Raw genomic sequence first — 15,474 nt, forward strand, 5'->3', positions numbered from 1 at the left:
CAGGTTACAATTCAGTTCCAGCTTTTAGTACCAGAAGAACAAAATAATACTCTGTTACATCATGTTAGGGTGCTAACTGGACACAATTAACACTCACTTTGCTGCTAACTGTTGTTTCAACTTTAAATTTTATTTTTTTTTAACTTTAATATAAACTATCTGTTTGCAGCCTGGAATCCGAATCTCCCCCAGCAACTAAACCATAGAGTTTTGTAAATAAGTGTGTTCTTTTTCACTCTTGAAACAACCAGCGCTAGCAATGACAAATTTCATATTTGTCATTCATAGTTGGGGGGAAATCCCCTACTGTTAAGTAGCCCCCTACACTGGTAGGTAGGCCATTTTTCTATAAAATGAAAAGTATGGGTGAAGACTTCATCAGGTGTAGGTGGAAGTTATATTAAAGTCCCAGATGGCTGTGCTAACAACCACTGCTGGTAGTGATTTCCACCCCCTGCCCTCACCAGGTGCATCAAATGTGCCTTAGAACTTCTCAGGGATGAAACAGGTGAAGGTTCATTGTTTGTGAGGATTTTTGCTACTTAAACCTGAGGAAATTTGAACAATGCCATCCTGCTAAGCATAAGGTACTTGTATGAGCAATCTAAAGACAATGTTCAGGGAGCTTTGAGCCTGAAAATGGAGAGGAGTGTGTTCCTCCTCAGTGGGATGACAGCAGAGCAGAGTTGCAGAAGAACTCTGGCTCTGTGCCTGAAGTGGTAGTCGAGCACCTTGCATGCCCTAGTCCTTTGTGGATCCAAATCTTCCATAGCAATTGCAACATGGCACTGACCATGTTACCTGTGAGAGCAGAGGCATCAGATGAGCAGCCCTTGGCCCACGCAGATAGATGGCAGCAGCATTATCAGAGCTACCAGGGCAGAGATCCTGCTAGTTTGCCTCTTTCTGAAGGCACGGTCCTCCCTTGGGTGGGTGTTGACCTCCTGCAGCTCAAGACTCCTGCTGTGCTGCAATCTGTGAATTCTCTGCAGGGCTTGGTGGCACACGAGCTATGCTTCTACTTTAGGTCCAAGTAGAGCTGTAGTGTCTCTGGAAAAACATATCCTCTTGTACAGAAGCCACATCATTACCTAAGTAAACAAGGCAGTGTTCTGAGTAGTCACAAGGTGTGTAGAAACTCCTCTGGTTGTGCCATTGCTGGATTTGTTTGGTTTTTATGACTTGCAAGTCAGGTTTTGTGTCACTTTTTTTTTTTTTAATCTTTGTTCAGGCATTAGATCCAGCACTTCCTGTGACTTTATGACCAGCTTTAAATTAATATTTAACATAAATCCTTTCAGGCATTTTGTATGCTATGGAGGCCTATGTCCTTTTTCCTGTTACATGCAGAGCTAGAAATATGCAATCTCTCTGACTCTCTAAATCAAAAAGAGAAATGACTGACTGAATAAAATAGGCAAAGAAGAGCTCTATCAGGTAAAAACAGCTAATGAATTACATCTAAGAAGAAAAGGCTGAGATAATTGCAGTATATTTAAAGCTAAATTCAGCTCAGCTGACTCGTTTGCCTGAGCAACTGGGTAGAGCCTTCAGAGAAATGAGTGTGCCGAGCAGGATGTGGCGATGTCTTGCAGCAAACACAAGCCAGACTCCTCCAGGAGGGGACACGTGGCACCAAGCAGTGCAGCCTGAGCGCTCCGGGTTTTGGGAGCAGCTACGTTTATGACTCGCTTTGGCTGTTGCTATAGGTAAGGTTTCTGTGAGGTCCCTGGTGACTTTTAAACCAGCACAAAAGGAAGTGTGGGAAGATTGCTGCCTGCCTGGCTCACATCTCCCATGTTTGGAGCCGATCTGGTTCAGGCTGGACCAATTAGTGGGTAAGAATATAATTGCTGTTAACATCAGGACGAATTACAGGGATTGCAAAGAAACAAGCCCTTATACAGTGATATGTTTGCAGATAAAACAAGGGGAAATGCTTTATTTTTATAGCTCTATGACCCCCAAATCAGTTGAGCTTGTTACATGTTCAGCAGTGAGTGTGGCCAGTAATAGTTTCACTGTCAGCTTAAATGCACAGGCTTATTTAAGTTTTCAAGCTTAAACATCACTGATTTCTATCAACTGCAAAAAGAAGAATCTGTTGCGGATTCTTTTTCCTTCAAGAAGAGACTGTTCAGGATCTTTGACATGAGTTAAACTAGACTTTTTGGGAAAAAATAATTTAAAAAAAATTATAATCTGTTTCTAGCCTGTAAATGGCAGCACACAGAGACCATTGGCTTATTAGCAGTTAATCTGTGGTCACATTTCTGAAGTGTTCTGTCCTTGCCCTGTATCCTCCCGTTGCATGACAGTAATCTCACTTGCAATCAGCCACAATCATTGATAAAGGTCTTTACCCAAGGCCAGTTCCTGGTGGTGAATTTTGCACTTCAGATTGTGAGAAGCTTTCTGGAATAACACAGTAAATGCTGCAGAGCTGCTTTGGGATGCATCTGCTGGAAATCTACACATGAAGGCATAGAGGCAGTTAAATCCTTCTGAGACTCCTATTTTTCCACTACTTTCAATTGAGAATTATGTTCCAAATTAGGAGCTGGGTATTCAAGTACATTGAGTTTGCACTGTGCTCCTTAGGTCTTAATTTCAGTCCTTTAATTTTGTAAATGGTATGATGGGTATTTATAGAAAGAATATTTGTAGCTATCAATTCCCCCCACCAGTGCTGCAGGAATTGCTTTGCCACATGTTAGAGACTTGAATACCAGGCAGTGCCAGACAAGGACTATATAGCACTCCATAAGAAGCACTGTTTAGACAGGGAGTTTCTCAATAATCCCTTCTGTTCCTGGAATTTTATGCCCTGAAGTATGAGAAATATCACATGAATAAAGCAGGCTTAAAAGTTACAACAGATAACTAAGTGCAACTATGACTGTTCCCCTGAATGACTTAAGCCTTTTTAGATTTCAAAATATTTTGCCAATGGGTATGAAAAAGTGTAATTACCTTGTTAAATACATGATTAATTATTGAAGAAAAGTTTGTTTGTTTTGTCCAAATCTGGAGATTCTGAGTTTCCTCCCCTACTAGTATTGAAAAAAGCGGTTGATAGCAGAACCCAGTTACTCTTCCTTGCATCACCAAAATTCTCTTATGACTATTCCTTACACTAGGTTGTCTTAGGAATAAACATCAGCCCTGGTATCAATCAGGCTCTGAGGAACATTCCTATAGAAATAAAATAATCCTGAGCTGACTAACATTGTTCTTTAATACACAAGATTCTCAAAGAGCAAAGAAAGCGGGACTGGGAAAAGCTGTGCTGGAGTGACAGCGAGAGTTGATACGGCTTGGGACCAAACCTGTGTAGAAACAGATCCATGGGAGCCACCAGCTAAAATGATATATAGGTTGTCTTAAATTGCATCAGGTTGGTACCCTATAGAGATGTTACAGAAACATCTATGACTCACTTTTGTCCCGTCAGGTGGTTGCAGTGATGACAGCTTTGTGGGACTGTTGTCCTACATGAAGGGGCAGGTGGGACTGCAAGCATCCTCCCAAGGATCCCACTGGTGGGAAGGTGGCCTGCACAGTCCCTTGGCCAGGCCAGCCTTCAGCTAGGTATTCAGCATTTGGAGCACTTACCTGGGGTCAGCCCCTGCCTCTTGCACAGGGGTCAGAGCAAGTGGTGCATGGCAGGAGATGAGTGAAAAGATCATGAAACAAGCAGCTATCAACTGGTGAGTTGGCTGGGAGGCAGCAGGAGAGTAACCTTGCTCCATTTTATGGTAGTGCTTCACCTGCAAGTGCCCGCTGTGAGTGAAATTGACTGGGCTGGTGCTGTCCTTTATCAATTTCACTCTCAGCAGGCTCCACAGGTGAAGCATTTCATTGCGGGAGTCAGACTCTGCTTTCTCCTTGAAAGCCTGAAATAAAAAGTGGAGAAAGGAAAGAAAGTAATAAATGGAGAAAAGCAAAAGCAAGACGGAGAGCCACAAAAAGCAGGATGTGTGTTAAATGGTAATGGTAATTCAGTTCACCCAACCCTCTAAATTGGGGAGAATTTGACAGTGAAAACGTAGTTCTTTTAAGCTTGGCACCTAGAAGTAAAAGAAGTTAAAGGACATTGCAATTAGAAGTGAAAAATTATGATGAATAATATGTTTAAAATACCATGTAAGATGATGTGGGTAGAACTAAAAGATAATTTTCTTGATCATTAGCTTAACAGAGAATTTTTGTGGCTGTTTCTGGGAGAAATCCAGGGAGAAATCCAGGCAAAAATCCTTTCTTCCTGGTTTTTTTAATTTTGCATTTAAGATTTCTGTGCCTTGTTTTTTGTGGGTTTTGTTGGGGGCTTTTTGTTGCCCTTTCTTAAGACAACATGTGTCTTTCAGTGCTGCTGGTTTCCTGATGCCACTGCCCTTGGCTTCAGAGAGAAATTCAGCAGCCAAATGAGAACTGTGCAAAATCAGTATCTGCATCTGAACATCTGACTGCCTGTTACTGGGGAAAGAAGTGTGTTGATTCAGGGACAGGGATGTCAACACAGCTTTGAAGTTCCCAGACTCATCTCTTTCCAGTCAATTACATCTTAGGGGTTACCAGGAGTGTTGGACAGCACAGAGCCAAAGCATTTGAGCTGGTTCCTGGCTCCTAGTGGAATTGCTTGCATAGAGACTAGGAGTCTGATTGCAGAGCCACAAACATCCTTCTTTAACTGCAGTGAGCTGATACCTTGAACCAGGTCCCTGTGTGCAGCAGGGAATGTGGGGAAGTGATGCCTATACCTCCTGTAGGATACATCCCACAGCACCAGAAACTCTGTCCTAGATATGTATTCAAGAGGCAATTACAAGGTGTAGCCCATCCCTGAAGTTTTGTGGATGAAGAGCAGCATTGTGCTCCAGTGACATGAGGCATGTGCAGCTGTACCTGGTGCCTTGTGGTTTGCTGCTGGTTAATGTGAGAAAACTGGATGAGAGGCTGCTGCTGGAGGAAGGTGATCTGAGTGGAAAAGATCACAAATCAGCAGAGCTCTTGAGTTTCAGGAGAGGAGGGAGCAAAAACAGTGGACTAATGAACTTAAACCAGAAGACTTCAACACGCTCAAAGAATTGGTAAATGCAGTCTTGTGGAAAGGAATTTTAATGGAAAAAGGAGCCCTGGAGAACTCTCGGCTTCTAAAAGAGGTGCTGAAGATGGGATGAAAAACCACTCTGATACCAGGAGCTCCCAGCAGAAATAGGGAGAGGCCAGGGTGACCACCTACAAAGATGATCTGACAGTCAAAAAGACAGTATAAAACGTGGCTTGCAGACAGGAAGTAGAAGCAAGGCTTCTGATGCTGCCCCATATAACACTGTCATGGGTAAATAAGGGACATGTGGTCTTCATTGAACTACTCCAGAGTGGGGCAAAAAGAAGGCAAGGGATCAGGCAAGCATGTGGAAGACAGAAGAGGAAGAAAGGTGTGGAGAGAGAAGGGGGCACAAAATGGGCTACGTTTGTTTCCTCTAAAAATAACATAATCATGTCCAGACTAAAAGCTTAACACAATATTATTCATCTAGTGTTGTAGTTTCATGCAAATGTCTTTGCCCTCTTAGCAATGGTGTGTGATTGTAAACAGAACTGGATTTGCTGGATCAGTCAATACAAACCTGCCCTATGCTGACAAAAATATTAAGATCCTTTGCATGAAGCTTTTTGTTTTCCCAGGTGAGGGAGAAAAACGAGCAAACCTACTGCAACTCCTCCCATAATTAACTCCCTTTTATATTTTAGAGGGTGGGATCTCTAAGCACCCAAATTTGAATGATTAGAAACAACCAAGAGGTGAATTTTTCTACTGGGTAGACGGCAAGAGGTGGTTTTGCCAGCTCCCACACAAACTGGTTTAATAAGGTTATGTGGCCTCATTTGCAAGTAAACTTCTTTCTCAGGTGCCCTCATTGCCCTTTTAAAAATGATGTGTTAGGAGTGCTTAGGTATTTCATGGGAAAGAGTGCACCAGAATGGCAGGTCCTCCTATTGATTTCTATATATGTTCTCTGCTGAGATAACTTTTAAAGTATCACATGCTTTAAAGATTTTTTGTAAGTATGTCCCCCAGTCAACAACAGGATGGAGGTTAGTGTAAAAATTAATTAAATTAATTTTTACAATTAATCAATGGGACTAGGATGTTAAAAGTTGATGCAAAACACCAGGTAGGGGAATTATTATGTCTGCCATTCTATGTTATGAATTCATTGTAAACTAGAGGAACGCTGGAAATTTCTAATTGCATGCTGATTTATGTCTTCCATATCTCACCAAAGATAATAAGGTTATGTAGAATACAGATAAATGCAAAACTGCCTCTTCAATTTATGATTGCTGGGAAGAAGGTTGATCAGATGTGAAAAAATCCGTGCATCTCATTTACATACGAAAGAGACAGAAATGCTAGGAAAGTTCTGGTGAAATGAAGATGGCTCTCTCAGTGACCTTTTCTCTCTGGAAATTACAGTACATTCCCTGGGAGGTTTACTTGCCATGCTATGTATGGATCACTGTGCAAATAGGCAGGAACAGGAAATAGAGGCTGTTATGAAAAAGAATTGCACCTGACGTGAATTTGCTGAACAACTCAAATCTAAGTATACCTGTAACGAAAATCATCTCTAAACACTCCTACATGGTGGGTAGGTCTGAAAAGGTTACGTGGCACTGCTCAGAAAGAGGTGTTTGTTTGCTGTTCTTGGCTGTGGATGAGCAGGAATACAGTGCAGTGCTGCGGAGAAAATGGAAAGTACACAACCCAAAATCTGTCAACACCAAGAATTTTGCAAGTCAGTTTTTTTTTCTTTCCGGTTTCAGTGGTCTCCCAAACAGCATGACTTTGCAACATGCAGAACAGTTATACTCCTAAATTAAAATAATAAAAAATTTAAGTGTGGAAAGGGTAATTACTATTCTGACATTACATGGTGCTGCAGCTGTGCTCACAGATACTGAAACTGGGTGCACTGGCCAATGGATGCTTGACAATGCAGTTTCAGCCAGGATCAGCTTCTATACTGTTCCTCCTTTGTATTAACGAGCAAGTGCAGAGTGGTAGTCTGGCAGGCTGACAATGCATCTGACAGAACAATCTATGGATTCATATAGACCGTAAGACCTCTTAGTACTGTATTTGTGACTGAAGCATGTTGAATGCTTCAGGAGTTTTGCAAGCCAAGAAAGAAAGAAAAAGAGCAATCAGTCGTGACTTGGCCTGCCGAAAATGGTGAATCTGGAAGCAATTACAGGAAAGCAACAGCTGAGTCTGCTAGTGCCTCAGCACCTTGGGTGTGGTGGGAAAAGCTTCGTAAAGGACACAACTGTATTTGTGTGATCTGGCTGAATGGAAAACACATGCAGCTGAATATGCAGCCTGTGCATTCATTGATTCAAGTTGGGTGACATGTTTGGATTGCAGCAAGTTGTCTATGTAGTGTTGCATTGATTGTTTACAACTTCTCTGAAATTCCATCTGTGCTAGTGAAGCAGGCAGTACCTACAGTGGTAACTTTACGTCAAGAAATGAGACTGTCACAGAAATGTTAGTTGGATGGCACCCTGAAGATCACACCACTCGAAGCAGGACTACCTCCAATGTAGTACTACCACTGTTAGGTCAGCTCTGCCTTTATCTAGCCAAGTTGTGAAAGCCCTCCAAGGCAGGAACTGCCACCACTTCCCTGGAGCACCTGGTAGGGAAGGCTTTCCTAATAGCAAGCCTGAACCTCCCCATCTGCCATGCTGTCCCTTGTTATGCTCTCCAAAACCACCAAGGGTTTGGATCTGTCATCTTTGTACCTGCTCTTCAGGCAGACACAGGCTGCTGTTCCATGACCCTTTGGACTCCCCTTCATTAAGCCAAACAAGCCCAGCTCCCTCCACCTCTCTCATGCTGCATCGGCACTCCAGACCCCATACCATGGTGGCAGCCCTTAGCTGGACCTGTCCAGTTTTTTCACATCCCCCTTGAGATAGGAGTCCCAAAACTGGATGTTGTACTCCACCTGCAGACTTACCAGTGCCATGGAGGTGTCCAGTTCAATCTGCTGGCCACCCTCCTCCCAGCACTGTTGATTGTGTAATCTGCAGTCAGTTATTTGCAGTAAGATCACACTCTAGTCTCATATTCCTCTTGTTGCCCACCATAGCCCCTAGGTCCTTTTCAGCAGAGCTGTTACTTCGCAACTTGAGGTTATTCTGTCCGACACACAGAACTTTTTAATGTCTCCTTTTTGAGCTTCTTGGGATTGCTGAGATTGCTGCTGTGGTAGAGGTACATGGTTCTTGCACTTGCTTTTCTAATTTTTCACATTTTTAGAGAATACTGGTGACACAGTATTGTAGCTCCAGGCACTGCCAACTCTCAGTTGCTCACAGCCCCCAGAAATCTCTTAGCTCCTATCAGTGACACCATGTATCTTGATCTCACAGGGACACTGGAAATCTCTCTTAACTTTCTTGATTTCCCACACCCACCTTTGTTTTTCTTAAGCCTCACATATTTATCTTCTTTCATTTCTTTTCTATCCAGATTTTTTTTCCTGAATGGTGCCCACTTCTGCTGGCAAGCCAGTCCTGGCCCTCTCTCTGTCACTAGCATGGAGCATTAGTGCTGGAGGTCCCAGGCAAGAGCAGCTCCTGTGGGTGGGGGAGTGCCTGTGGGAGGTCATGGCCATGGCCCACTGCCCTCTCTCCTGCTCTTTGCTCCCTCACTGAGCCAAATAACAAAGCATTTGTTCCTGACAAGCAGATGGGGATAAATTGGCAAAGAGCCCGGATTCCTTATAACTTAATCTCTGTCTACTCAGCTGTAAGTGAAGAGAGTTTTGTCTCAAAAGAACATGATTTCTTTGGCTTTGCCACCAAATATTTGCTCACTGACATATTTTTATTCTCACACTGTTTTCCCGGGAGAAGAGCTGGATAGTTAGATTTCTGGCTACTGAGAAAAATGATCCATGGGCAAGGGAGGATGGATGAGAGGCCATTGACAATAAGTCAGGTTACTTCTGATGAGCATACTGTGCCAATTACAAGCTTTTTTCTCTCTATGTAAAATGCTATCCTGCCTCAAATATTATGACAGAAGGAATTCAAGGCATAGGGAAGCATGGTCTTCCATTTACTCCAAGGAAATCATGTTGAGCTAGATGAGTTGAGGAATTCCCATAGAGTGATTGTGAAGTTTCATGGTAGGCTGCTCTGAGGAGGAGTTTTGGAGACAACCTAGAATTTTTACTGCATTGGAAAGCCTATTTTGTTAAGAGTGGACAAAATATTAAATTAACATTGAGCAGTCAAGTGATATCATATTTCAACATGCAAGATGTCATAATCATATTCACTTACCTAGAATATAGCAACGAATCTTTAAACATCCATAACGTCTTTCTGTGTCAGACAAAGTGCAAACAGTAATTTAATTTTTCTCCCTTGATCGTCTTTTTCAGTTCTTACAGAACTGGGAGACAGAATGGACACACGTAACTCCTGCAGAAGCTACAGGCGAGATGTAGCCCAAAAATCTACACAGGAACAGGAGATATCTTCCCTCTTCACCAGTTGCCCACTTTTTTGAATAAATTGTCAAGTGAAGGGGTAAGTGTTGGCTGGCAGTAAGTGATTGTCAGATATGGCAATTCTACTACCTGCCATCAAGCCAAGGCTTAAGTCAGGAACATAATCATACAAGTATATCAGATAGTCCCAATATGTCCTGAAAGTTTCCCAGCAAAGGCAATAGATTCCATTTTATCTGCCTGATAAAATTCAGTCCTCCCCTGCCAAGAATGTAGTTCTCCCAACAGACCCATCCTAGGTAATGAGTGAGAACAATTCCTGCAAAAGGAGTCAGGCTTTGAACTCATGGGTTTTACCCATGTTGACTGCACCAGGAGCCTGGTTTCTCCCAGAGGGGAGTGATATTTTTTGGTCAGGAGTTGATTCAGCAGTGAAGGGGAGGACTGCACGGGGCACTGAGGGCTGGCAGGGGCACAGGGGAAGCTGGATCCATTCCTGGGGCTGCATGCTTTTCCTGTGTGTAGCAGAAAACCTGTGATGTAAATTAGCCATGTGTTCCAGGGCTGAGAGCAGAGGGCACGTGGCGTGCACTGTGGAAATGAAGATCAGGTGCCAGTGCTGCAGGTAGGCAGACGGCAAAGACCCGACCACAGAGGCCACCCACCATCTCTTGCTAGTGCTAGTCGGGGCTATATTTAGAAGCTTTGGTTAATGAGTGAAAGATCTATGAAAGAATAGCTGCTGCTTCTTTGCACAGTGATGGTGCTTGGTGGCACTCCAAAGGCCGAGAAGCCATGCCTGAGGCTATCCCGAAAACACTCGGTGAGCGTGAGCTGTTGGAGTGCCGTGCCATGCCTGTTCCCTGCTCCAGCACTGCTCTCCTCCACAGCCTCAGCCCCAGCAGAAGGAGAAGGGCACACCAGCCAGCGAGCCATTGCCCTGCTTTAACCTCAGCGGTGCCCACTCAGAGCAGGGCAGCCATGCATGTCCACCCCATGCTGCCGAACAAAAGGCTGCCAACCCGCTCTGGGCCTTGGGCTGGCCCCTGAAGTGGCTGCTGAACACTCCCTCACTGCCTGTTGATAAGCTTTGGTGCTTTGCAATTCCCCTTTCCAATTACTGGCCCTGCTCCCAGTGCTGGCTGGGCCTGGTGTGTGCAGACAGCCCGGCAGCCATGCGGGGACTGTGGGGCTTAGGGTGGAAAGAGATGGGAGAAGCTGTGAACCAGAGCAGGGATTTGCATCAGTCACCGGGAGGGCACCATCTCACAGCTGCCTTTTGCAGAAGCCCTTGGAGGTGCCTGCCCGGCTGAGGATGGAGTCATCTGGATAAGCCATGCAGAAACAGCTTTTATAAGTGTTAGGACAGGGACTCGGTGAGTATCCAGGCAAGGGATGTTGTGGCATGTGGATGTAGAGGCCAGGTGACACACAAATATCCTTCTGAAATGGCTTCTGTATAATTGACCATTTTGGGGGCATGGAAACAGAGAGGGTGAACCCTGCTGCCCTTTTTTCTTTGCCTGCATTGCCATATTGCTAAAAGAAGCTTGAGGGCATTGTCCCTATAAATTTAAAGATACAAAAGTTAAATACCAACACTGTTATTCTAGGTGTTGTGGGTTCAGTGTTTTCCCTTATCATTGGCACATTTCCATTTCTATAACATCCACATCAAGTGATCCAAAACTCCAGCGCTGACCTCCTGTGACTCTGAGTCAACGGTGATCCTGCAGTCATCAGCCTGCTGCTGGCTCACTTCACAGTGGCACCAACATGAAGTAGTGTGCCCAGTGAGGATGTCTAGTGGAAATTCCAGCTGGCATAAGGCTGCAATTCTCCTCTCGTCTCCTCCTGAAGGAAGAGGAGCACTGCTGCATGCCAGACAACCCTATGACATGTTTTCTACCTGAGATTGCTTTGCAAGTAGGACAAATCATGATGGAACTTGTGCAGCCAGAGTTGCTCACAAGGGATGGATGAGCAACCTGTGGAATGCAGAGCGCAAAAGTGGGGAGTTGGCATCTTCATTTCCCCACTTCCCCAAATAATTCCCTTTTCCTGGGAGCTGGGCTCCTCACCCAGGCTGGCACTGAGATGTTATTGGTGTGAGACTGCAATCCAGCTCAGACTGCCAGTGCAGGGACTGCTCTTCACAATTAGCTCAGAAGACAGGTCTCCAGAGGGACAAAGGGCTTCTCACCAAGAGAAAGAGTTCTCAAAGTGTCAGCTCAAAAGCAAATCTTATCTAAGTTGAGAATAAAGAGACTGTTGAGACTGCTGAGACTGCTGGGACTGCTGGCTGGGTTATGATTTTTAATACTCTAAAGAAATACCTTTCTGAAAACCTTTTCATTTAAAAAAAAAAAATCAAACCACAAATCTGAGCAACTCATGAAGATCCAGTCTTGGCCTAGAAAGAAAAAGAGGTAACATGCATGGCCCGGCAACTATCCTAAAACCCCTGTGGCAAGCAATAATCTTGAAAAAGCCAGTGCAAGCTATGTTTTCAATTTATAAATTAAATGTGTTTAAAATTTATGAACTTTGACTGCACGAGTAACTACTTCATTAGACTTTAAGGCTGCATGTTTCCTTGGCTTTTTTCACGGTAAAGTAAAACACATTTCTAATAAACATGGAAAGAGATTCCAAGCTAGAGTCACTACTTTTATGTAAAGGACCCTCCAGACTCATTAAAAAAGTTTACCACCTAAATAAAGCAAGCACATTGTAATTCTTTAAGTCATAAAGTTGGCAATATACGCAGAATATTAGCCTGCTCTTACATGTACACCGCTTGGTATCGATGAATGACATACAGTAAGGGGTTTACTATGAGGAAATTAGCATATAAAACTATGTTTTGCTAAGTCTTAGGCTGAAAGACGAACTCGAGGAACAAGAGGACATAGGTTGGGCTCTGCTCTGAATTGCTGAGTAAGCATGGAAAGTTATATACAGATACTGAACAAAAGCTGTAGCTGTAACCAAAATCACCCTGTTTCTCCTAGTTTATATCAACAGTGTAGACCCCTCTGACAGTCAGTGGTGGGAACACGTATGGAGGTACAGTGGTGTCTGCACCATGCCCACAGCATGAAGCTGTGGCTCAAAGAGCTAGCACCATGCTAGCTCTTCCCCTTCCCAGCACTGGTGCATCCACAGCTGGAGTTTTGGGACTTCTGCCTCAAGGGGAATGTAAAAAAAATGGAAAGGTCCAGCTAAGGGCTACCACCATGGTCCAGGGTCTGGAGTGCAAATGCAGCATGAGAGAGGTGGAAGGAGCTGGGCTTGTTTGGCGCACTGAAGGGGAGCCCAAATGTGATGGAACAACAGCCTTGAAGAGCAGGTCTGCTTGGAGAGCAGGTACAAAAAGGACAAATCCAAACCTTTCTTGATCATGTCAGGGGACTTAACAAGGGGCAACAGGCACACATTTTCAGCTTGGCTGGTAGGAAAGTCTTTTCCATCAGATATTCCAGAGAGGTGATGGTGGCTCTTCCCTTGGAGGCTTTTTATGACTTAGCTAGATAAGGCTGATTTAAATGTATGGTGATCGTGGTAGTTCTGCTCTGACAGAAGATTAGATTAGGTGAGCTCCAGCAGTTCCATGCAACCAGCATCTCTGTGATTCTGTGGCTCTTTATCCCAGAGAACCAGACAAGCATGTCCCAAACCATCAGCCAGTTCCCCTGGTCCAAAGGAGAGGGCAGTTCTGCCAGATGCTGTCTCATGAGGGCTGGTCTCAGCCTAGAACTTACGCACGTGCATTAGGCTATGCTGGGGTTCAGAGCCAAGTTTGCAAATAAACGCGTCAGCCTTAGCTGGCCAGTGTCTTAAAGTCACTGATGTCTGACTTCCACATGGTTGTGCCTCCCAGTAATCATAGCTCATTGTACTTGTGCATGTCAAAGTAACACACTGCCAGAGTATTTGGTCTTCAAAACTCATCTTTCAGCAAGAAGTCACTATAATTTCAAGTCCAATGGTGAAAAATCTCTCATCAACTTTTACTCTGCCTCAGCAGACACTTTGGCCTTTGTGTGAAGCCTTGTATGTGTAATTCGCATTCTGTTCTTCTGCATTGGAATGAGTCAAATAAGAATCACAGGATTAACTTTTTCTGGCTAAAATTCTCCTCTGCAGAAACCCTTTCCTGGCAATGCTTTGGAAAGTGTCCTTAACCTGTCCATGGTCTCAAAGCTGACACAGCCAGTTCTCTCCCTACCTCAGAGCTTCTTTCCTACTAGGCTACACGGGTGCTGAAAATACCACTGGAAATCTCACTTCACAGTTTCTTGCATGACAGCAAGCAACAGAAACCACCCAAAAGAGCACCTTTTCCTGAGCCAGCTCTTGCATGTTTGCAAAAAGGGTGGGGTTGTTGAGCAAACAGACCCCTCCCTCTCTGATTACTGTGATACTAACACCATATGGGCCTCCGAGCTGGTCCCCGCTCCCTGGAGCTTTTGTTTGTGGATATTGCATGTTCCTTAGGAAAAAAACAACCAAAACCAAACCCCAATGATTTTACTAAGTGAAACAAGCAGGTACGGTAGTGCTGCATATGGTGCTAGTAAAATTGTAATAGTGAAAGTTGGCAAGACTCAAGCAGCCTTTGTATTAATTCTCTGGAGCTTCAGGTAGAGCCTAATGTAATTACTTGCTTTACTTTGTAGCATTTTAAGAGAGAAGTGTGTGTTTTAAAAAGTTATATTTCCAAATAAAGTGGTCAGGTCTGGAGCAGACAAAGTGCCAGATTCTGGTCCCTCTGAATTCAATAGCAAAACTCCCATTGACTTAAATCAGAGTAGGATTATGTCCCAAATCTAAGAAATAACAGCAAACAGACCTGTGCAGTTTTTAAATTCACTGTCCAGGCTACCAGTTTGTAACTTTTCCTTATTTTTATCCACTTGAATTTCCCGTAGGTTTGTCTTTCCTCAGCTCCACTGGCTGTGTCTGAATATTGGAGCTGTTTTGTTTTTATTTTTTTTCACATGAAGACACCTGCTTTGCAGACATCTCAGTGTAAGTGGATGAGTCCAGAGATCCTGAGTCTCGCCCACATAAACACAGTGATTTCATTCAGGAAGTAATTGTGTCACGCTTTTCACAGAATCCTAGAACATCCTGAGTTGGACAGGACCCACAAGGATCATAGAGTCCAACTCCTGACCCTGCACCAGACAACCTCAAGAATCACACCAGGTGTATGAGAGCATTGTCCAATGCTTTTTGGACTCTTTCAGGTTGCTGCTGTGACCACTTCCCTGAGGAGCCTGTTCCAGTGCCCAACCAGTCTCTGGGTGAAAAATCTTTTCCTAATACTCAACCTGAGCCTGTCCTGATACAGCTTCTTTCCGTTCCCTTGAGTTCTGTCACTGGTCAACAGTGGGAAGAGATCAATACCTGCCCCTCTGCTTTTCCTCATGAGGAAGTTGTAGACCACAAAAATGTCAATTATTTTAAAATTCCCCAATCTGTCAAAATGCCATACATTTAATTTTCCTGGGTAGATTCAAAAGCTGTAAACATTGAAGTCATTGACATTGCTGCAAGAAGAATATTTTAAAGTGTTTGGGTGATTCCTGGGAGGAGCTTTTGATTTTTTCTGACTGCTTATTTTTGTGATTGATCAAGGCATTAACTAAGATAACTTTCTTGTTGAAAGCAAGCCCATGACCTTTAAAACCTGCCTCTAATTAATTGAATTCTGTCAATCAATGTTGTTTGCAAACTCTCATCAAAAGTTAGGCAAGGCTGGAATAGGTCTTACAATCAGGCTTTCCAAATATTAGTAAAGACTGACCATTTGATCACCAAATTAAAAAATAACATGGATCCATTGCTTGTATTTCTTGGGTTTGGTATGTAACATATAAAGGCAGCACTGGTGGGAATAATTTTTAACTTGGATGCCCAAAATCATCTT

The 15,474-nt window shown here is 43.7% G+C and overlaps 1 long non-coding RNA gene across 1 annotated transcript; it reads left to right on the forward strand.

Moving 5' to 3' along the window:
* Positions 1-650: 650 nt before the first annotated feature.
* Positions 651-12,314, forward strand: LOC146444564 (uncharacterized). The gene is made up of 3 exons (XR_014851186.1): positions 651-1,709; positions 8,935-9,019; positions 9,486-12,314. It is a non-coding gene; the product is annotated as an uncharacterized LOC146444564 (long non-coding RNA).
* Positions 12,315-15,474: the final 3,160 nt, after the last annotated feature.

The sequence above is a fragment of the Lichenostomus cassidix genome, chromosome 1, assembly GCF_008360975.1.
Source record: "Lichenostomus cassidix isolate B80296 chromosome 1, HeHo_3.0, whole genome shotgun sequence".
Taxonomy (NCBI): domain Eukaryota; kingdom Metazoa; phylum Chordata; class Aves; order Passeriformes; family Meliphagidae; genus Lichenostomus; species Lichenostomus cassidix.